The 24880-nt window shown below is 42.0% G+C and overlaps 1 protein-coding gene across 5 annotated transcripts in view; it reads right to left on the bottom strand.

Moving 5' to 3' along the window:
• The window catches only part of PDE4D (phosphodiesterase 4D), a 1423826-nt gene that overhangs the window by 1355138 nt on the left and 43808 nt on the right, over window positions 1–24880 (bottom strand). The gene's annotated exons all lie outside the window — the stretch shown is intronic.

Genomic DNA, 24880 nt, shown 5'->3' with positions numbered 1-24880 from the left:
GTTTTGGACGCTAGTCCTTACACTGTCATCCTACTAATGCCTGACTCGTTGCTCTTTATTGCTCTTTTGCATACGATTTTCCAGGATAATTTTTAAAATGAAGATGAGGGAGGTGTTGATAGAGCAAGAGGCAAAGAGCCCTACTCCCCACCATCCTTCTGAGGTTCAGGCAGTCCCTGCACTGACTGACACTCCCCTCCATACCCCCGCGGGGAGCCACCACTACCTGCCTCTGGATCTCCTACAGATCACAGGGATGGAGCTTTTCCGTGAAAGCCCTCTGATCTCAACTGTCTAAAATCTTAACACAGTGTGGTGATGATGATCCCCACCAGCTGACGGAACAAAGCAAGGCTAAGTATTCTGTCCAGGTCTACAGTCATCATCACACTGACATTGCCTTCCAGTGTCAGGCGGCCTGACAATTAAAGCAAAAAGGCCAGATTCAAGCGTGGGGAGTGCTCCCACACTCACTTCCGAGTGAGCTGCTGTGCTCACGGAACTTCGCGGATCGCTAGTCCTCACACTGCCCAGCTACTAATGTATGGCCCATGTCTATTTACTGTCCTTTTCCACCAAGCTTCCCACATTTCCCCGAGATAATTTTTAAAACAAAGCTAAATGTTCACCTTTCATGATTATACATTAACTGCTCATAGTTCCAGCAATGCACACATCAAGTTGTCATGAAATCACTTGAAACAAGTTTTAACAAAACGCATGACGACGTTCTCATTGGTCAGTTGGAGGTGGTCGGATATTTTTATTCCTGCTACTCTTCACTCTATTTTAAACAGTACTTATATGCTCTTCAACCAGCAAAACAAGGTAGAAGTGAAAAATGTTAAAGTTATTTGCCAACGGGAGCAATCAATGCCAGCTATTATTTCAAAACATTACGAATAAATGACTAACATTAGACTTTTGACCACAGCATTTCCTTTAGTGGTGCTGTTGGCCGCTCATGTTCTATGCTGCTAAACTCCATCCACTGGGATGAATAGACGTCTATATCTGTTACTTTAAAACATAGGAACAACAGAGCCACAAATGATAGCTCCCTCTCCCAAAATAGCCACGAATTCTGCGAGTCACCTCCTCGGCGTTGGAGACAGACATCTTCAGAGATAAAGTAAATAAAGACTTCTATCAATGAATTGAAAATGTGTTTTTAAAAACTCCTCCGTGTCACGGATGACATTTCAATTGGATAGGTATTTCTGCGTCTACACTTAATGGAGACTATATAGCAAGTGGCAGACATTAGATGTACCCCTAAGAGTATTTAAATTGGCTCTATTAATCTCTGCCTCTCACTTCAAGACAATGCTTAAGAATGAAATGCCTGCCTTCACATCTTACAAATGCTCCCTTTGAAATATTAATTTTTCTTCTGTTCCCCTCCAGAGAGAAATTTGGCATTGAGGATCTAAACAAATAAACAATCAAAAAAAAAAACTCAATAAAATTAAAATTACCCTAGACAGCCTCCATCTCCATCACTCTGTGGTCTGTCTGCTGCTGCTGCTTTTGAGCCCCTTGGCACACGGAACTTTCTCATTTTCAGGATGACATGTAGAAATCTCTCTTTATCTACAGCCTCAGTGTGTCTGCTCTATTTGTTCCTTCCCATCCCTGCCTTTCACTGTCCTTGCCCTTGGTCCTGATCTTTTTTTTTTTCTTTGCCTTTCTCTTACAGCTTTTTTTTTTTTTTGGTGGTATTGTTTTATTTTTTTTAAAATACATTTTTATTAATTTATACATATTACATCTCAGTTGTTAGCCCATCCCATGTATCCTCCCACTCCTCCCTTCCTCCCACTTCCCCCCTACTCCCCTCCCCTCCCCTAAGTCTGTGTCTGAGGGGGACCTCCTCCCCCTGAATATGCTCAAAGGGTATCAAGTCTCTCCTTGGTGACCTATTATCTTTCCTCTGAGTGCCACCAGGCATCTCCGTCCAAGGGACATGTTCAAATATGGGGCACCAGAGTTTGTGTGAAAGTTAGATCTCCTTCTCCACTCAACAGTGGAGAATGTCCTGTCCATCGGCTAGTCTGGGTAGGGGTTCAAGGTTTTTACTGCCTATTTTTTCCTTGGCTGTTGCCACAGTTTGCGGAGGACCCCAGGGCCCAGACTCGCCTGTAGTTTTCCAGGACTCACTGGATCCTTCCATTTCCTCTTTCTCCCAGGCTTCTCACACCTAAAGTTTCAATAGGATGTCCTCCCCTCTTACCCACTATTCTGGTAGGTACAGTTTTTCATGGGGACGTACACCTTGGACTAGTGTCTCGATATAAGTGAGTATATACCATTTAGCTCTTTTTGCTTCTGTGTGAACTCACTCATTATGACAATTTCTAGTTCAATCCATTTGTCCACAAATTTTGGAAATTTCTTGTTTTTAATAGCTGAGTAGTATTCCATAGTGTAGATGTACCACAATAGGGCTCCCTCTCTTACAGCTTTTAAAATATGAAAAACAGAACCCCGCCCCACACTCACCTCCATATGCCCTTTACGTTGAAAAACAAGGCATACATTTTTAGGCATCTATTTTATCAAGAACCTAGTGCTTCGTTTTAAATTAAAGGAAAAAAATAGATCTGTAATAACATTTTAAATCTTTTTAAAGGAAAACTTAAGACGCTGGGATTTTCATACTTCTAATATGCTACGTTGAGCCATGCACCTATACCTCAAAGACAAGCTTTCTCTCTTGTCTGTTGCCATGAATATTTTGAGAGAAAATTTTGGAGAGCATTAACCTAGTCTGTACAGCCTCCTCTTGTCTCCGTAGCCTATAGTTAACCATTTCCAACCAAACTTCTCCATGACTTCTGAGGCTTCTCAGTATCATTGACTTTCCTTTTAAAGCGCTTAGTTACACTGACTCAACCCATTCCCTCTGCTCAAATTCCAGGGTGACACTGGAGAAAGTGCCACAGGAATAGCCAGTGGGACCACACAGCAGACTTCCCCACTTCTAAGCATAGGCTATGCCTAAATGATCTCTATCCACAGTCTCAAATATATTTGTTTACAGTAAACAACTTCACTGTCCACTTCCCAGGGATTTGGGACAATTTTAAATAAATTACAGTCACCGGTGTTGCCCCTAAAGCCATGTTCTTTTCTATGTTTTTATTTACGCCCTTGAGAAATCTGTACAATATAATTTGATCAAATTCTTTTCCTTTCCTTAGCTTCTTCCAGATCCTTCTTCTCTTCCATACCTACTCAACTTCATAATTTTTCTCTCTCTCTTAAAAAAAATAGAGAAAACTCATTTTTCCCTTTGCCAGTAGATATCAATTGCAAATAGCTTCCTGGTTAGGAGCATATCAGCCACTTGGGTTATGGTGTGTGTGTGTGTGTGTGTGTGTGTGTGTGTGTGTGTGTGTGTGTGTGTGGGTGTGCGCACGCGCACGCACGCGCTCATGCGCATTTGTCCTGTCTTGGTATTATTTGTCTTTTGCTTCTTATTTTGATTTGTTTTTGTGTTTTTATGAGCTTTATTTCTGTTTTGTTTTGTTTTGAAAGAAATAGAGATAAAGAGAAATGACATTAAGTAGGTAGGAAGGTAAGGAAGATATGGGAGGAGCTGGAGGAGGGAAAGGACCATGACCAAAATATATTATATAAAAAATAGTTTTAATTTAAAAATAAATAAATAAAAACTTAAAAACAAAACACCAAAATTAAACAAACAAAGAACACAAAATAATATGAAGTCTATTTGTTACCCAACCACTCTTGAGCATGGGACCTGCCCTGGAGTGTTGCTGAAATACCCAATGTCACACCCTTGAAGAAGACTGATTATCTCTTTCCCAGGAACTATCCATTGCAAATAGCCTCCTGGTTTGGGGAGGGACTTTGTTCCACTGCCCCTCGTCCATGCTGGGATTGACATGGCTTGCATTTGTGTAGGTCTTGGGCATGCTGTCACAGTGTCTATGAGTTCAGGTATGCACCAGTCCTCTTGGGACTGAAAATTTCTGTTTCCTTGAAGTTGTCAACCACCTTTGGCTTTTATAATCCTTCTGCCTCCTCTTCTATATCAGTCTCTGATCCTAGAAGGGACAGATATAATAATAAAAACATCCCATTTGGGGCTGAGTATTCTCAAGTCTCTCACTCTCAGAATGTTGCCCAGTTGCGGGTCTCTGTGTTAATCCCCATCTACTGCAAGAAGCAGCTTCCCTGATGAGAACTGAGTGACGCACTGATCTATGGATATATGGCATTACACTGCTCTGCTCCTTTAGACAAATAATAGTAGTAGGTGTTCCCCAGGTGCAGATGGCCTATATAACCTCAGGTTCTTGGTCTCATTAACACTGTCAGATATGGATTTGATCTCATGGAGTAGCCCTTAAATCCAATATTTTAAAAAGTGGCTGGTTTCCCATAACATCTGTGCCACTATTGCATTGGTGTGCGTATCTTGCAGGCAAATCACTATTATAATGCAAAAGGCTTGTAGCTAGGTAAGACTGATGACTTCTTTCAGTGAAGCTTCCAGTTGGGTGCCAGCTCGATTTCTCTGTGTCCTGTAACATAAGTACATGGTGTCTTCACCAATAGCATCTTACTATCGGTCATGGAAGGTAACCAATTGTTTTCACAAGAGCCTATGATAATTGGAAGGGTCTGGGGGATCCCATTGACCAAAGACTCAAAAATAATATCTTTTCCAACCCACTCTTTCCAGCCTCTCTATCATCCCTGTGTCCCTGCTACATGATAAAGGAAATCACCTCTACCAGATAAAGATCCCTTACCTGCTTACTCCCAAGGAAGTCTTGCTTCTCTTTCTAGATTCTTCCTGAACCAGTGATAATAGGTCTTTGCCTTCAGTGGTGGCAAGGTTCTTGTTAAGGTTGCTAAGAAACCCCTTGATCAGTCTTAGGTCTCAGCTCTGCCTGCATCGTTCTCCAAATCCCAAAAAATATGCACCCCACCCCCAGACCCTCTCTTCCTGTCCTCTCTGTTGATCCTGTTTTGTCCCCAGATCTGTGGCTATTCCTCCTCAGCTTCATTCATTGGTTCTTCTTTATCTTCTTACTTCGTAGGCAACCATTTGCAGTACTCAGTCTCATAGACAGCCTCTCCCTTAGCAAACACGCACCTTCCTACCTTCAATTATTTCTATGCAGAGGACTTTTGACTCTGGGCCCTCTAGCCTATTAAGGAGTCACTAGCTCATCTTTATTGCCTAGTGGATATAATCATGCAGAAAGCCTGAAGAATAATATGTGTTTTTTTGTGCCAACAGCTACATGACTTTGGGCAAATTACTTGATATTTAAGTCTCATCTGTGAATTATAATAATAGCACTGACTTCATAAAGTTAATGATAAAGATACAGTACATAAGAATAGGAAAGCCATTTACTTATGTTGATTTTCCAAACACCTCTTATACTCTATGTCAAAGAGGCTTGGAGTACAGCAGTTGGCCAATTATACCTCCTTTGATCCCTGCAAGAGTCCCGCAAGGAAATCTGTTTTATTATCCTCATTTTACACATGGAAACACTAAAGCACAGGTACCTATTGCAAATTTCACAGTGAATAAATAGCAAAGCCTGGTTCCAACCCATGTGGGATTGCTGTGCCCTGAACCACTGCTCCAAGATGCCTCCAATTGCACCATATTTCTTCCTGGTAAAGCAGTGTAGAAATCTCTTTGTCATAATTAGGTGAAAAACCCCCAAACATAAGAGCATCCTTGTATTTTTGGCTTCTCTCCTCATTATCAGCTTGCCTTTGTCCCTTATCTGCAGAGTACACTGTTGCCAATGCCTCTGAAAGGGATGCCTTGTTCCCTGGGTCTCCTTCTTTCAGGGATATCTTGTTCCCATGGCTGGTATTTCCATGTGAGCCCTTTTCATGATGTCAATAAAGAAAGAAAGGAGAGACATAGAGGCAGAAACAGACAGGGGAGAAGAAATAATTGAAGGGAAAGAAGAAATGAAGATGAATCTTCTGTCTTTGGGACAATTTATAAAATTTGAATAAAGTTTTCACACCAGGTGACACTTGCATAACAATATTAAAGTTTCTGATTTTTTAAAAATTACATCCAGGTTGTACAAATAAAACACCTTGCTTTTTAGCTTTTAGGAAATATTTAAAGGTAGAATAGGCATTGCATTTCTAACTCACTCTCAAATGCTCTAGGGAAGTGGTTCTCAACCTGTGGGTCATGACCCCTTGGGAATCTAACGACTCTTTCACAGGGATTGCATTTCAGATGTCCTGCATAGCAGATATTTACATTATGATTCATAAGAACAGCAAAATTATAGTTATGAAATGGCAACAAAATAATTTTATGCTTGGGAGTTGCCACAACATGAGGAACTATACTAAAGCGCTATAGCATTAGGATGCTTGAGAACCACTGCTATAGAGAAAAAAAAATCTAGCCAGGCATGGTGGCACACACCTGTAATCCCAACACTCAGGGAGGCAGAGGCAGATGGATCTCGGTGAGTGCAAGACAAGCCTAGTCTACAAAGCAAGTACAGGACAGCCAAGACTACACAGAGAAACCCTGCCTCGAAAAACAAAACAAAACTCTAATATGGAGAGAGAGAAATAGAGAGAGACAAGGAGAGAAAAACAAAGAAGCAGAGAAAAGCACTAGCAAGTGCTAGAGCCAGCTGAGAAATACTGTAAAGCTACTGGATGGTTCTTGCAACTTCCTTTTCTAAACTTAAATAAGAGAATAAAACTGTTTTTAAACTTGCCCAATCTTTGCCCATGGGCCCATGCAGACATCCTCACGGGCCTTAGCTCCTACCACTTTCTCCAGAACTAACTCAGCACTTCCCTACTGCCACGCCTTCCAAGAGGGCTTTTCTGTTCACCTGTGCTGGGGCTCACTTTCCTCCTGGAGAACCAACTTCCCATCTTCCCTCCAAGACCTACCTTGAATTCTACTTCTTCCAAATGGCTTCCAAGATCAATTCATTTAGAATTTACTTACTTTACTCTGATGAAGCAAGCAGGGACCTCTGCCTTCGGTTTAGGTTTTAGCGCCTTTGAGCTACCGCAACCCAATAGCCTATAGATAATTACTTAAAAAAAAAAAGTGTATGGCTCACGGTTCTGGAGGCTATGGAGTTCTAGATCACTATTAAATGAAAAATCTACAGTGTGAGCACATTCTTGCCTTTCTGCTCTCTGTCTTAAATTCCTTAGTGGCTAATACCAGTAGATTCGGTGTGTAGGAAGAGCAGATTTCTAGTAGTTATCAGATCCTATGTGTTCTAATCCGGCACAAGGGCGAAGGGTTTTAGTTATTGCAGGCTTCCCTCCTTTTTTTTTTTTTTAATCATCTAACACATCTATCATTCTAAACCCAGTTCCATCATATATTACCTCATTTAAAAGCTTCCAAGAACCTGCATGTGTTAACCCCATTCAACAAAGCAAGAAACCCAAGCTCACACTCTAAGTGACTTGTCAGTGATTAGCCAACCAAAATGCCCTGACACGGTGACTTCATGGCCCGCATTTAAACTATATGATGAGTTATATGCTTTCTAAGAATATATGTTTTTAGTTGAAACTGAATTACAGAACTTTCCCTCCTCTCTTTCTTCTCTTCAGGCCTCTCTTCTTTCCACAACACTCAATTTGATAGCTTTTTTTCCCCTTTGATTATTAAGGGTATTAACTCCATTCAGGTGGACTTTGCCCCACAAGGCCATGACCTCCCAAAGGCCCCACTCCTAATACCGCCGATATGAGGATTAAATTTCAACATATGATAGAAGGGACGTGTTCTGGCTAGTGCTGTTATTTCATGACAAAATGCCGTAACCAAAACAAGTTGATAAGGAAGGGTTTGTTTGGCTTACACTTTGACTCCATGGTCTATCATTGAAGAAAGAAGTCAGATCAGGAGCTCAAAAGGGCCAGGATCCTAGAGGCAGGAACTGATGAAAAGGCCACAGAAGCCTGTGGTTTACCAGATTTCTCAACTTGCTCAGCCTGCTTTCTTAAAGAAGCCGGGACCACCAGCCCAGGGATGGCACCACCCACAATGGACTGGGCCCTCCCTCATCGATCACTAATTAAGAAAATGCCCTACAGGCCTCCCACAGCCTGGTCTTAAGGAGGCGTTTTCTCAGTTAAGGTGTCCTCCTCTCTGATCACTCTTACTTATGTCAAGTTGACATAGAACTATCTAGCACAGGACACAAAATGTTTAGACCTTAACTCTCACCCTGTTGATATTTTTAATCTATGAATCTTTCACTCACCAAGTAAGGAGTTTGCAAGCTACCGAATTAGCGTTAACTTTTTTTTTTTTAACATGATTTTGTAGAAATGAATTCAAACAGTCTGAACCCTCCAGGGCTAGCCGGATATTTGGCACAGCAGACATAAAAGACAAGGAAAAGACAACAGCTCCCATGCGCAGTGAATGTGTGTGTGGTTATTTATCCCAATGAGCCTCAACCTTCCTAACTCTGTGACCCTTCAACACAGTTCTTCATGCTGTGGTGACCCTCCCCCACCCCACACACACACCATAAAATTCCTTTTGTTGCTACTTCATAACTGTAATTTTGCTACTATTATGAATCATAATGTAAATTTTGGAGACAGGGGTTTGCCAAAGAAACCCAGATCCACAGATTGAGAACTGCCAATTTAGGCACTGTCCCTGCTCTCTGCAGCTCCTCTCTCTGCAAGGAAAGTCCTCCGAGAAATACACAGGCTCATGGCTACCCTAGAACTGCTCTTTTAGGAGGTTCCCACTACATTCCTGGAACCTCTTCTTCCAGTCACGTGAGCTTGTGTCACTCTGCCTGCCCATCATCCCTTTGCAGGCTCTGCATACCAGAACACGTGTATGAAGACTCCCTATGGACTAGCAATGCAAGGGCTTGGCTGGGCTTTTAGAACTTGGTCTTTTCTTTATTTTTTTTCTATCTTTCTTCCTTTGTCTTCTCTTTTCTTTTTCTCCTCTCTGTCTATCTCTTCCTGTCTGGCTGTCCCACCATCTCTCTCTCTTTCTCCCTCTTCCCCACCACTGTGTGTGTGTGTGTGTGTGTGTGTGTGTGTGTGTGTGTGTGTGTGTGCTCATGCCTAATGCCAGGGATTACATCCAGTGCTTTGTGTATGGTAGTTGTGAATTCAATCATTGAGTTATATCCCAGCGCTTAATATGTTGGGGGTGGGGGGAAGTAATCTAAGCCTTTTTAAAAAATCTTTTATATATTTTTATTATAATTTATTTACATTACTTCTCTATTGTTATTCCCTTGTTCTTATCTTCCTGTTCCCAACCCTCCCTCCCTCTTCCACCCTATTCCCCTCCCCTAGACCTCTGACTGGTGGGGTCCTCCTCCCCCATTGATGGACCCACAGCCTTTCAGGTCTCATCTGGCTAGCCTGCATTCCCTTCCTCTGTGTTCCCACAGGATCTCTCCGCCAAGGGCACCAAAGTTCCTGTCAAAGGCAGTGGCCCGCTTTCCCCGCCCCCCCTCCACCCCCTTATGTCTGATTTGTTAGAAAGTACCAGGTAGAAAACAGATCCCGTGTGCCCAGGCAGAAGGAAAATCCCTTCCATGTGATCTCAGCTCTTCTTACTCTAATGCTGCTTCCCCAACCCCACACTCATGCCCACGCCCACGCCCACCCCACAGCGTGTCACTCAACCTTCATTGCACTAGGCCTGAGATTTCTCTTCAGTCTCTCCCTGACACTGACAGAAACTAACACTCAAGGTAGGGTAAGTCACTTTTTAAGTGGCTCCGAGGTTGTTCGTGAGGTCATCCCTCTCTGACTAGAGTTTAGGATGCAAGTCAGAGGTTTGAGAGTTGCACATCCAGACAGAAGAGAAGCTAACATGTAACCAACGTCTGGACCCCTGGAAAGCATGTAATTAGGAAGAAAAAAGCAAGTCAATTCCAAGTCCCCAGATTCAGCCTTTCCACTGAAACTCCTGCATCTTGATGTGAAGAAAACAAAACCCAGGCCCTACAAGAGGAGATTTGTTTGCTTGTTTGTTTGTTTGTTTGTTTGTTCTCTTCAGAATATTTGTCACATGCTGGAATAGAAAGGCCCAAGGTCCTGATGCTACACTGCTCTGCAAATCAGACTAAGTCCTTATTTTCAGAAGAATCACCAGAGCTACACATCACTCTTACAACCTTACCATGTCTAAGAACCCAGAGGAGACATTCTAGAACAAGGCCCTACACTCCCAGAGAGTCACTCCCCTAGTCTCTTGAGTGAAACTGCTTAAAGCTTTACCACCCACATCGCACAGGGTTATAGTGCAACTGAATAAGGTATCCATTAATATGAAGCCTGTGATTTCATAAATAACTGATAAAGGCTAATTCCTAATGACTCTCACGTGGTATAAAACCACCTGAGAAGTGAGCCTTGTGGATGGTCCCATCAGCATCCCCATTCTAGACATCCAATATTTCTCCTATTTTTTTTTACTACCTCTACTGTAGAATCAATACTTTATTCTAATACAAATAAAAACTGGAACCATGGGATTTACATGCAAGTTTTATGTTTTCTAATGAGCAGTGAATTCATAAGTAGTCATTAAGATGCAGAAATCCATTCATGTGAGGGAGCATGTAAAATTAACTCAGATGTCACCGGATGTATGCTGGCTCCGCTTTGGGGAAACATTCTCCATATGCTCAGCTTTGCAGAGCTGATCATGGACTCTAAATTTAGATTATGTAAATGAAACACATCTTGAAGGATCTGCCCTCCTCTCAGCCTCCACTCTGTCTCCCCTAACAGCCCCTCAGCATCTCTCTCCACCATGACAGGCTCCAAGCTTCGAAGCTTGACTCCCTACAGTAGCCATCAGATGGTATCTCTCGCCAGCCCCGCCCCCTACCCGCCCCCCCCCTCCCCCGCAAAGGACCTAGGATTGCCACTGAACTCAGAGGCTAAGTGCAAAGACTTTACTGTCCAAAAGGGCCCTGCGTGATCTGACCTGGCCTCTGGTTGTCTCCTCACCCATCATATTTCCTACCTTTCTTTCCATTGCGAGTCCCAGAAGCCTTTGCACCGCGCCGCTTATCTCTCTGCTGAAAACACACTTTATTCAGATAGTCACAGCTCACTCCCTCACTTCAGAAGCCTTCCCGCCCCCCCCCAAATAGCTAATGAAGAGCACCCCCTGCCCCCCTTCCCCCCCCCCCCCCGCTATCGTTCCATCTACACACTGTTTGACCTTCTCCGTAACAGGTCTTGCTGCCAGACTTTCACGTACATAACTAAACATTTGTTTAACATCGGTTTGGCCGAGCAAGTTGCAGGCTCCTAGAAGACCTACATTTTGTCTATTTTTACACAACTGTATTATTCATGATTGAAGTAGTACTATGAAAGGCCCTCAACAGACTCCCATGAGAGGCTGTCAGTCCCCAGGAAAAAAAGGCACATAATGAGTATTCTTTGCAACACGTTTGTTGGTGGTTTCTCCAGGACACATTCAGTGGGCAGTCATAAGAGCAAACATGGGATTTTGGGACAGAAGAAAAAATGAAATAATAACATGGAAAACCAAGAGTAAACCCCACAGATGTCTCCCCCACCACCACCACCAAATGCTGTTCAAGTACAGGCCCCAAAATACCGACACTGCTTAGAGTAAACTACTCTTTTAGCACACTGAGTGTGCACTAATGGCTTCAGATCACACGCGCCTTGTGTATGCATACACTGCAACTCACAGCTTTGTTCGCCTCTGCTAGGACTGTGAGAACCCTCCATGCCTCACCTTGGCCTGTGGGGTGCTAGCAACTGACACTAAGACTTCAAAAGTGTGTGTGTGCATGTGCGTGTGCGTGTGCGTGTGTGTGTGTTGCCACCTAGCCTTTTATGTAACTGGACCTGCCTGCTCAAGACCCTGAACACCCATTTGGAGTGCATGCCTAGACTAGTCGGCTGGAGAGATTTCAGAAATGTGTGGAGCGTCAGATTTCCCAGTCAAGGCCTCCTTAGACTGCAGGTTAATAATCACAACCTGGTTTACATAAGCAGCACTCCCAAGCTGATTGGTAGCCTGGGAAAACAATCCTGGTTGACATTTTAAGATCTTGGCTTGGGGAACACAGGCACAGGTAAAGAACACAACTGATATAACTGTCCTCCAAATAACCAAGAGACTAAAAGAAGAGGTCAGGGGTTCCTCTAAATTCAAGTTCACGATCATAATTTGAAGCATTTTCTCTAAATGCCTGAAATAATGTCTAAAATGGCAAGCTACTTAGGCGAAGATGAGCAACTGCTCTCACTAAGGTTTTCCCAAATGGAAACAATGTGAATGCAAGGAAATGTATTTAGTGTGATTACAGTTCAAAGCAGTGATCTCTTGAAAGCGTGGATGTCTTATCTGCATAAAATGTTGATTTTTCTTTGCTCAGTTCAGTGAAAACAAAATGGAATCACGTTTCCCTCACCCTTCAGAAACTCCACTTCAGCCTCCTCACAAGCAAGTGCTCGTTTCTACCAACTGGAGTCTATTTTTGTTAAAAAGGAAACATTCCTTCCTTTGTCTTTAAAAAGCTAACAACTTTTCTGGCTACGTGACAGATTGATGCAAAGCAACTGTTTCTGAAATAAACCGGCTTCCTGGTTTTGCCGTGGTAGAAACACTGCCTTCTTTCCCTCCCAAGGCTGCCATCTTTCCTTTATCTTTGCATAACTCCCAGGATCTCCCCACAAAGCAGCAGCATCCACATTAAAGAAGTAACAAAGCAGAAACCACACCGGAGGAGAACATACTCAAAGAGTCTCTCTCACCCAGCTCCCTCATGCTTACAGACTCACAACCCACCCAGCACAGCTGACGCTAACAGTTCACGCAGAACAAGTTTGCGTTCCAATCCACAGCCACCCGTAGCCCTGCGCGAGAAGAAACCGGGCCGCTCTGAGAACGCTGCTAAAGACACAAGAAAAAGTATGCACTCTACAGTCTTCTGTGCATGCTGTCACTGCTTTCCCTGGGGCAGTAAGCAGAGAAGGGATTCTTTCCTCTATTTTACATGTTAGGAAAACAAGGATGAACAAGGATGGTATTGTCAATAAAATTTCTGACAGCTTTCTCTTTCATAAAGCAAATGAGTCTGAATGCAAATCTGTGTGCACTATGCTCCCTCACAATACAGTGTTGATGGGGGCGGCGTATTTCATGGTAAAGAACAGAAAGATACTTGAGGAGAGAAAGAATAGAGAGATACGGAATAAAGTCAACAGAACCATTTACATTTCCTTTGAATAGTTATGTAAGATAATCAGCCACCGCCTGGTAACATTTCCAGGACAACACTCTACAGAACACAACAGAATGCTATACAACTTGGCATGATGTCATGTACCCATAACAGTAGGGCAACAGATCCCAACGTGAAGAGTCCCACACAATGTCACCTGGCAAACCCATCTCGCCCTCCCCCTTGAGTTCCCCCGAAAGATGCTGTTGTGGGCTGCTTGCTTCAGACCCAATGAAGACTACCAAAATACATTCTTATCTGCCTAAATTACACTTCAGTGCTGCAGTATCTGCTACAGATCACGGAACAGGTAGACTAGGATTTGGTCCACAGGTGGTAGCTTACCAACACTTACTCTAAAATGCAACCTTCACCCAGAAGGAAAAGGTAGCTCCACGTTCCTATTCACACTCAGGGAAAACAGTTATTCTAAGTGTCACTTATTCTTTATATTATTCAAAAGTTTTAGAAATGAGGCTGTGGTGGGGGTAGGGCAGGGTGTCTGGTGATAGGGCTCAGTGGGTGAAAACACTTGTGCAAGAAGAAGAAGAAGACTGTCTCATAAAAGTAGAAGGAGAGGACGGACATCCAAAGTTGTCCTCTGACTTCCACTATAGAGAGCACATGTCCACTTCTAGGCACCGAAATATGCATGCATATATACGTACATATCTATACATATACACATATATATGCAAATGCAACACACACGAACACACCCACACTTGTGAGTGTGCACACACACAAATAAAAGGAAACAAGGCTATTGCTTTGTTTATGTAAAATCAGGAATTTTAAGTGAGTGTTGTTAGCATAAGCCAGAGGATTGGAGACCAAAATAATTTTGAACATAGTCAGAGGGTTGGAACAGTAATCTTGGCCAATGATTAGCCAATACAGAGAGAGAACTATGTCTGGACGCCTCCATGTCCCCCAAGCAGCTCTGCATTACCTGCTCAAAACCAGTGAGTAATAACGTAGCCGCATTTTTTTTTTTGCATAATGATGTATCTGCAGCTTACTGATGGAATCAAGGGGGGAAATTGTTCCATTTAATAGCCTTAAAACAGAGCAGCACAGAGCTATGTAGGACCCATCAGGAAAAGCCCATGGAAACAAACTCCTAGTTTGGAAGCTGGCTGAATAAACTTCAGTCAGCACAGTCTGTGAAAGAAACAATTCCCCTGCTGTTACGAGCAACAAACATTTACAAGGCAGTTCATGTGAGATACACATCATTCCTAGCGTTTTATGAATATTAATTTACTTAATTTCCACGTGAAGCATTCTTAACTACTCCAAGGATCAAAGAATTTTCCAGAGTAATAAGCTACTAAGTGGCAGAACTGAGGTCAACACCAAGGCAGTCTGATTCTCAAGACCATGTAGGTAAGAATAACACTAGGCTAAAATATTGTCTTAAATCAAAATGATAGCATCCTAGTTTATAGACTAGGTTGATAAAATGCCCCAGACACAGAAAAAGAAATTCTTTTCATGTGTGGATGCTAGTGTCAAATCCTTAGACTTGTGTGGTTGATGTAAAGTACCTGTAACAACCAGGAAACTAGATAAGAGGCATAAGTAAGGGAAGAGTACATTCTAAGGGAAGGATCCAAATAGAATGGAAATGGTATACAGAGGAAAGGAAAGTGATGGGAGTGGAAGGGTTAAATGGGGAAGAGGTGGAGTAGGGAGGGGAAAGGAGAATTTGAGGAAAGATAACTAATGCTAAAGTATAAAAACCATGTGGGAACTTAGCATTTCATTATTTTCCCTTGATATGTATTTTTATTAATTATTCACTTTACATCCTGGTTATAGCCTCCCGACCTCCTTTCCTCCCAGCCAGGCCCATCCTCCCTCCATAGTTGGGGAGCCCCACCCACCCACCCACCCACCCCAGAACATCAAGTCGCATCAGGACTGAGCTCATCCTCTTCCTCTGTGGCCTTGGACAGCTCAGTCCTCATATGGGCACTCTAGTAAGGGTAAGGGGGGGCGGGGCTAACTCTGACATGGAACTTAGCATTTTATAAGCACACATGCATGCACGCGAAGAATTTTAATGGAGCTACTATAAAAGGGAGGATGGTGTTTTTGCAAGATGCCATAGGTTATTTTTTTTTTAAGTAGTTCCAAGTATGGAAAGAAGCAGGGCATGGGCACAGACAACCCCAAATTTACAGGCTACTGCTGTTGTTCTCTGTTACCCACAATAACTTGATGACACGACACTATTGTTGCAGATACCACACACTCAGGTCATAAGATGTGCAGAAATCAAGCCGCTCCAGACCTGGAAGCTTCCTCCCTACTGGTTAATCTTATTAGGTCGGGAAAGTGCTATGCAGAGGTAGCATTAGGGTAGAAAAGTCATTAGCAGTCTGACCCAGCTGTGAACTCAGTAAGATATAATAACAACCATCCTGGCAAGATAAGCCCATTGGTGCAATAGTGGCAGGAACATTGTGAGTAATAATAGCTTTCTGATTAAACAGGAGGAAAGTTGTGCCTGGTACTGTAGCTTGGCCAAGAATCCATGCCTGGGGAGGTCTTACGTCCTAGGGGAGAGGTTCCTACTATTAGTTCCCTAAATTGGCATGCTGTCCAACTGCCTTCTCAACATTTCTCTCTACCCCCATAGATTCGTACAGGTCTCAGCCCACAGAAGTGTGTGAGTCTAAGAAGTTTCTTTATGCAGTGGACAGCGTTTACTACAAAGATTCACAACTAACAGAAGAGCAGAGAATGAGTGACTGTGGAGGGGACATATCTATCAAGCCCCTCCCTCTTAAGTCTCAGCCAGCATCATAGAAGAAGGGGTAGAAAGATTTTTAAGAGCCTGAGGTTGGGGAGAACTCCTGGAAATTGTGTCTTCTGGGCATGACAAGGATCTTATACTCATGGCCTCACGGTGGTCACAGATCAAGACAGTCAATATTTCAGGGCAGATGGAAAGGGCTCATGAAGTCTTATCCCTACCTACTGAGTAGCTACTGGCAGCTGGGGGCTGCTGCAGTGGGGAGAGATGGTTTTCTTCAGGAGTGTGGCTCCTGGAAGTACTGCCCATGCTCTAGCAGATAGCCATACAATCGTGTGCATATGGGCAGAAGCAAGTGGATCCATTGGTGTGTTTTAGTTTTAAAGTGGGCACAGAGATAGCATGGAGATATGGGGAAGTCTAGAGAGTGTTAGGGAGAAAGGCAGGTATGATCAAAATACGTTGTATATATGCATGGCATCTCAAAACATACTTTTAAAAGAAGTATGTGTGTTGAAAGTCTTTATTAGGTATAATTAATTCTTCAGATTCTGAGATTTAAATATTGAGCCATGTGAGTATTTTTTAGTGCCTCGGGATAAAGATTCTAAGGATCTTTTGTCTTCTTCTTCTATTTTTTTCTTTCTTTTTTTTTGTTTTGTTTTGTTTTTTGGTTTTTGGGGGTTTTTTTGTTTTTGTTTTTGTTTTGTCTTTTAGCTCTGACAAAGTAAAATGATTGCTTGAGTGTTTGGTTGAGACTTTACTCTTTGCAGCGGTACATTTAAAATGTTTTTGGAATAAGCCAGGACAATAAACAAGAATGTGGAGTTATGGGGAAATTCCTTTCAGGAGCTCTCAGTTCAATCAGATAAATGTGAGGATGTTAAAATGAATCAGTTCTTCTGTTTTCTAGGTCAGGATATAAAGCTTTAAAGGGATTTTTATTTGTCATCTTTATTTCTTAAATAGCTTGATTATAAATTTGCTTTATGAGGAAGAAAAGTAATTTGGTTTTTAGAACAGCTGAAGTTATGATTGGCTTAACACCCAACAAAATATCTAAACCTGCTATATACAAGAGAAGGCCTAAATTCAGCTTACGAGGTTTTATTGAAAGAAAATTAAAACTTTATAGGGAGATTTTTTAAAAGCAACTATTTGAAAACTATTTTTATTCACTGAGTAGATGTCTATGTTCTTTTGTATTTGTGGTATGACTATGTTTGTTAGACCCTGGGACTTCAGAGTAGAGACAAGCTTTAGCTTCCAAAAAACAGAAAGGCTTGAACCATGTCTAGGTTAATTCCAGCACTGTCTGAACCCCATGCAAAAAAAATAATGGGGGAGGATTGCCTTAAGCTGGGCAGATACTCCCCAGCAAAAGTTTCTGCCAGTAAGAATCCACACCAAGTTTATTAAATACTCAGAAAATCGTAATGAATGGCTCTGTTTTGATAAGCCATTTTAACACTGTTAATATTCTCCAAGCTATTTTCTTAGACAACAAATTAAGACACTGAATAACCAGGCTGATGGGAGGGAAAGGCAAGGAGAGAGAAACATGCCAGAAGCACTTTTCACAATGGAAAGGGGTCATTAAATTGTAGCAATCTGTGTAATCATAATGTTGAGTTACATTTTAACAGCCTTGGGAAAAGACATAGCATAGGAATTAAAAAAAAACTTAAAAGTTAAATTATATTCCTGATTTTTTTCCTAAAGAAAAAAATATGATATTTCCTATTTAACTTGTTGTTTATAAGAACTATATTCTACGAAGGTGTACTAAACAATTGGAAAAAAGAGAAATTTTATAAATTAAAATAAAGGTCTGACAGAAAGGTGTCAGTTGATGACTGCTATGAATTGAATGTTTGTTTCTTCCAGATTTCGTATGTTGACATCCAACGCTTGGTGTGATAGCATCTGAGATGAGACCTTTAGGAGGTAACTATATCATACAGTAGAGCCCTCCTGAAGGGCACACTGCCTTGTAAGAATCAAGAGAGCTCGCTTTCTTTCTTTAAAATGTGAAGATATGACAATATGTCATCCATCTGCAGCCTAGAAGGTGGCCTTTGCCAGAACCCAACCATGCTGGCACCCTGGATTCAGACTTGCAGTTTGCAGGAAAGTAAGAAACAAATTTCTGTTAAATACAAGCCACCCCAGTAGCTCTAGTACCATTGTACCTTGGTACATACATTCCAACTCAAAGAAAATACAGAACCAACTTGCTTTTTCTTCCCGTCACAAATGAGCCTATGGCCTTGGTCTCCCATCCACTAGGTGAGGCATGTGACCTACGTCGGGTGGTTGCTTCTTTGCCAGAACACAGCACGTGAAAGCTGGCAGTGACACATGTTGAGAGTGGCCTCGCAGGAGTGCCATTTGCATAAATGAGAGAAATCTGCTCAAGTAGCTGCATTTCACAGGGGAGTGGACAGTAGGAGTGGAAAGGTTTAAATGAAAAGAGAAGGGCAGGGAGTGGGGGAGATGTGGGGGTGATAGGGAGACCCAAAGGAAAGAAGAACGTATAGAGAGCTGTACAGGGGGGCGTACAGCTAATCAAAAGGTTACAGGAAGTGCTTGACTAGAACACTCCAACATTCACAGGTAATACTGCTCCCAGAAGTAATAATTCTTTCAACAAAAAACCCATTGCCAAGTATATCTCCCTATGAGTTATCAGGAAATCCCCAGAGGTTTCAAAAACAATAGGCTACTGCCATTGCTTTTTATTGCCCACCAGAACCAGCCCAGTAAGACATCCTTGCTGAAAACGACCGCACACTTTAGATGCTGGACACAGAGAATTTGGTTATAACCAAGCTGAAAGCTTTGCCCCTGTTGATTCACATTCATAGTGATACATGTTTTAAAGGAGGAAAGTCAGCAATGACATAATCAAACTTTGGCCCCCGTGTTCCGCAACACCAACGTGTCAGTCAAGATATGCCCACAGATGTCATAGGGGCATAACAGTGCCAGGGACAACTAGACACTTCCAGCTTTGATTTGAAGTCCTGAGAGGAATGCTTGGCTGGCACTGTAGACCTGGTCAAAGCCTGTGGCTAGGAAAGCAACAGGCCCCATGGTGGAAGCTACTTCTGATGTTTCACTAAATGGATGTGGGATTAAACTGCCTTCAAAGTGGTTCTGCTTATACCACACACTGGTGCAACTCTGAGCCCTAAAGAAGTCACTCTCAGCAGTGTGCAGGAAGCAGAGACTCATCACTCATCAGTGCTGAGAAGGCACTGCTCAGTTCACAGCCCCAAATGAGATCTACATCATCTGACTCAAGGCTAGACACCACAGAAGGGATGGAGTGTCTATTGTTATCGTCGTCATCGTCGTCATCATCACCGTCGTCATCATCATTGTCAAAAACAATTTTTAAATTTAAATACATTTTGATGGAATGTCTTCAAGGAAGGAGTGCCCTAGGGTGGAGTCTTTTGGATACGAGATGATCGTTGCAGTGATGACACACAGCATTTCTGACAGCCTGAATAAGACTTTCTCACACACACACGCACAAGCACACAACCACATGCACCACATGCACTACATGCACCTCATACACACATGTCCACACACTTGTGCATGCACACACAAACAGGTGTGAACACACAAGGACATGCGTGAGCCCACAGATATGTACTTATACATTATCACATGTGGCACATGCACACACAGCTGCACGTTCACACACATGCATACACACATATACACATATATGCATTCTCTCACATGAACACATATAATTATACATACACATTTATATTTGTGTTTATAAACACATGTGTTCACAGTCACACAAACATGCAGCACACTCAGGTGCATACATACGCACACACATATACATATACACACATGCACCTAAAAGTGCATACATACACATGTAAACACACACATACACATGTAATCATATGCCCATACTCACACATGCTCATATGAACACACATACACACATGCAAAACACGCATGCTCACTCAGACATGCATATACACACATATACATATGCACACACATGCACACATACAAGTAGACAAGCACCTACACATGCCCACACAGATATACATACACACACACAAACACATCTCACACATGCACAAACACACACACTTGCTCAAACATACTCATATACACTCAAGTATGGTCACACACACACACACACACAAGTGCACATGCTCACACACATGCATGTGCAGATGTGTAGAGGTGACCTTCATTTACATTGTTTTAAGGTGTGTCTCTGTATATGCTATTGTTAATTGCTGAACAGGCAGTGAGATAAATGCTAACAGACTCTGGTAATGTGGTCGCTATTGGGGAATCTGCTGTCTCAATGCTGTGTAAAACTTACTTCCCAGTTATCACTGACTGGTTAATAAAGAAGCTGAGGAGTCTCTGAGTGGGCAGAGGAGACAGTAGGCGGGACTTCTGTTCCTAATATGGGGGCAGGGGGACGGGAGGAGGCGGGGAGAGGAGGTTGTTACCAGGCCTGGAGGAGGCCAGACCAGAAGAGGAAGATCACTGGGCCATGAGGAATGATGCATCATGGGAAGTGGCCATGAGGACAGGGATGTGCAGGAGTAAGAGCAGGAGCAATGCTACATGTCAAGTAGCAGGGGGCACATGGCAGGGAAGCAGAGCAGGCTAGCATAGTCCAGTTAGAATAGATGAATATCTGCCTAGTTATGGTGCTTAAAGCTTATTATAAATGTAACGGGCCTCTGTGTCATATTTGGGAGCTAGAGTGGGCATAGAAGAAATAACTTTAAATTACAACATGTATGTGCATGCACACATGCATAAGTACATATTCACATATTCATACACATATCTGCATGCACAAACACATGCACACACAACATACTAATGCACTTACACAGCATATGAAAGGAGGAGAAGCAGCTGAGAACCTCATCCCAAAAAAAGATTGAATGGGCATGTAAGAAGGAATAACAAAATGATTGAGGGGATTATGACGACAAGAAACTGTCAAAAATTAAACTAAATCTGTACAAAGAGACTGTGTGGGGAGGGTGATACCCACTTTTGGCTTTAGAGGAATGAGAAATTTCTAGGCAAAGCCGCTGAGATTGCAAACTGATGGGCCAAACTAATCAGAACCCTGGATCTCTTGCCTTATTTTAGGATCTCACAGAGACATATGCAACTTACTACATACAGCTGCACTTTGTAGCTACGATAATCTTTTCTGAGCAGGATATTTATAGGAGATAAGTGAATAATAAAATGTTAAGATATTTAATAACGATCTAAAAATGGACAGGAAAGGAGTAACATTTTATCGTTCCATAAAAATCCCATTTTTATTACTGTTTCTAGAAAGTTCCTCTATAGCATTGAAATATAGGACACAGTTATGGCTAGTGTTCCAAAAAGGATGATAACCTTCCAAAGTAGAACCAACTAGGAATTGGGGCTTCAAAACTGCTGGCTGGGCTTTCTAAACCAGCTAGGTAGAATAAGAAGAGTCAGAAATAAGTCTTGCTTTAAAACCTACATAAACATTCTATTGGAGGAATTTAATAGAGATTCAAAACAGGATTTAAAAAAAGAAATCCAAGAGCATTTGTCACTCTGAGTTTTCCTACTCAGTTTTTCCTGTGAGGAGATGATGTTTTCTAAAACTTCGTCACCAACAGTTCTAAACCTGGGCTGCCAGGGCGTGCTTACCCTTACGCACAAGGAAAAAAATATCGCACAAGTTTACCAAGGAAATCCATCCTGTTGGAAAGAACTGGACATAGCATAGAAAGTTAATCAATAAGAAAAATATTTGAGAATTTCCCTTTTGGCTTCTACTAACATACTGATAATCACTGCAACGGGCGACATTTGGGTGGCAGCATGTCAACTAAGTATGTTTGCACATCCGCGTCCATATTTTCTTATCCCAGCAAAGGCTCTTGGGAATTTAGTACTCAAGTGGTGGACAGATAAGGACTGAAGCCCCAAAGCCTCTATAAACTTTTCAATGCCAAAGGAATGCTTGCTTTGCTTTGACAGTATCCCTCATTTCTGAGAATATGCTTTCAGAAGGAAAGGACGTTGACCCTGATCGCTACAATAATAACCATGTGTGGCTGCCCGATGAATTACAAATTACAGGTTGCAATGCTCTCTTCTGCGGACTTTCTCACTGCCCTGTCGTGATTCAACAATCCATTCAACTTCCAGATCACTAATCCTATTTTTCATTTTACAGGCAGAGACTGAGGGCTTAGAAGTATTTCATGAGCTGAGTGTGATCCCACTGATAGCCAAGACGAAAGCTTCTTGAAATTAGGGGAGCACAATCTGGGTGGGTACTTCATCAGTATAACTGCACACTGTGTCACCTACTGACACCATAAAGATGAGTTAATTGGTTGCCTAGAAATTAAGTGAGAGCTTCTCTTAGACCAGGGCATAGCAAATGGGCAGGGGCAGGGGTGTGATGAGACAGGATTGAAGCATTTACCATTTGGTAGCACACTTCGCCTTATGAGGTAGAGCTCTGTGCTGCGTTTGACTTGCTCTGCTTTCTTTAACACATGCTCACAGTAGGATAGCAAGTCTTGAAAACCCACTCACTGGAAATCATTAAATCCTCTTGCAAAAGCAAGCAATCAGATTAGTCCTCTGTATGTCACAAGGGGGAAAAAAATGTCATAGGGAAGAGTGAGCTTTTCCAAAGACAAATTTTGAAATAACACTGGAAAATGTAGTTCAATCAAGAAATAATATTTTTTTTCAATGTGGACTTACGTCATTGCACTAGTAGGTAGTGTTAATAGTTTCCAAATGCCATTAGCAAGTTCATGATGTAATAGGTTCCTTCTTGGATACATCTTTTTGTCAAATCCATCTGTCTACAGCAGACATGCATAGTTTTACAGAAACTTCTATGCAACAGAAGTTCCATAGTCAGCCAAAAAAAAAAAAAAAAAAAAAAAAAAAAAAAAAAAAAAAACTCGACTTTAGGAAGGAACAAAGAAAGATCGATTGCTTTTGAGGAGATATTTTCTTTTTTTTTCTCACAGCCTGCTGTCCCCAGGGCCCCTGGCAACTCTGAATTCCTTTTTAATCTCTTGCCCTTTACAAAAGGGCTGGGACCCAAACATGTCCAGGAGAACTGAAAGGATGAAGGTCTTAGATTTTAGGACCTAGAAAAAGTGCCAACACAAGGTGCAGACGCCCCCATAAAGACTGACCAGCATCTCTATGACTCCTGGTTCTAAACACTCAGTGAGTTGTATACACAACAAATGAATGTTTGATAATGAATCCCAAGGTACTTGACTTATCCTAACAAAAGCCCAAGCAAGGTAATATAAAGATTACAGGCAAGAAAAGTAAGAAGGTCAAAGCTGCCAGAATTTTCTGTAAATGGTCTCTGTCTGTTGCAGCTGTCCAGGGAAGAACACACCAGTTGATTTTTCCAACACCAAATGCTCAGACCTTGAAAGCCATCATACAAGGGACATTACACAGACTGAACACGTTACATTTAGAAATATATGTGTGTTTACGTACATGCATGTCACAAGAATGACTGAAGAAAGAGGCTATGAGTTCAAAAGAGAGAAACATAGGGTATGTGGAATGGTTTGGAGTGAGGCATGAGAAGAGGGAAATAGTGCAATTATATTTAACCTTAAAACTAAAGGGAATATCCTTTTTATTTTAATTTTATTAATTTATTCAGATTACAACTCGATTGTTGTCCCATTGCTTGTGTTCTCTCCCTCCCTCCCTCCTACTTTTACCCCATTCCCTTCCCCTAGGTCTATGGCTGAGGGGGACCTCCTCCCCCACCATATGGTCACAGGCTATCAAGTCTCATCTTGGTAGCCTGCTTAGTCTTTCTTTGAGTGCCACCAGGCCTCCCCACCAAGGGGAGGTGGTCAAATAGGGGGAATATCTTTTAAAAGCTGCCATAAAACGATACGCTTTGACCCTAGGATGAGAAGGGAACTGAGCAGGGAGTCAAAAGCAAGGCCCATTGAGGCAGCTTCCACGCACCGCTTCCCTAGACGGCTGCAAACACCTGGGGAAAGGACAGTTCCCTGTCACAGATGCCACTCTTACCTTGTCCCACTGATACAGTCAATTAGGAATGAGTAAATAAATATCAACCAGCCATCTTTCCCACCATCCCTGGCCACCGTAAAGGAATTTATTGTAGCATCTCTTCACAAAGTGAGTGCATTTATAGGGGCTATATTAGAGTTCCATTTTTTAAAAACTACTTATGTACATCTGGCTGATACAGACAAGAATTCTATGTTGACAATTTGTCTTTAGAGCCCTGGTATGATCTTTAAAGGATAGCAAAAAAATTAACAACAAATTTAACCTAAAATTAAAAATTTCAAACCACAATGAAGATGTCTCTCTTACAGGCTAATCATTTCAGCTGTTTAAATATATAAAACCAAAATTATACTGCTTTGAGTCTATAAATGTTATTTGTATAGGACTTGGCAAGTAAGTACTATAGCTATTAGGAGTTTATATTTCCCATGGGAACTCAGAGTGTCAAAAAAACCTCTTCAAATTATTCGAGCTTGAGACATACACAGCACAAGTATGTGAATTTGAATCTACAATTCTGAAGAGAAAAAAATTGGATGAAAAGCAACCTGGAAAGCCACCCAAAACTATAAGAAATATCCCCATTTTGAGCTGTTTCCAGGAAGAAATATATATTTTTTAAAAATCATTTGAGAGGAAGAACATTTTCATAGGCACTAACACCATAAGCAAAGCCCTGTTGTCAGCAGTGTGTGTGTGTGTGTGTGTCTGTCTGTCTGTC

The sequence above is a fragment of the Acomys minous genome (genome assembly GCF_964271855.1).
Source record: "Acomys minous genome assembly, chromosome: 11".
NCBI classification, from domain to species: Eukaryota; Metazoa; Chordata; class Mammalia; order Rodentia; family Muridae; genus Acomys; species Acomys minous.
Note: the sequence above shows the minus strand (reverse complement) of the source record. Positions and strands in the feature narration are given on the sequence as shown.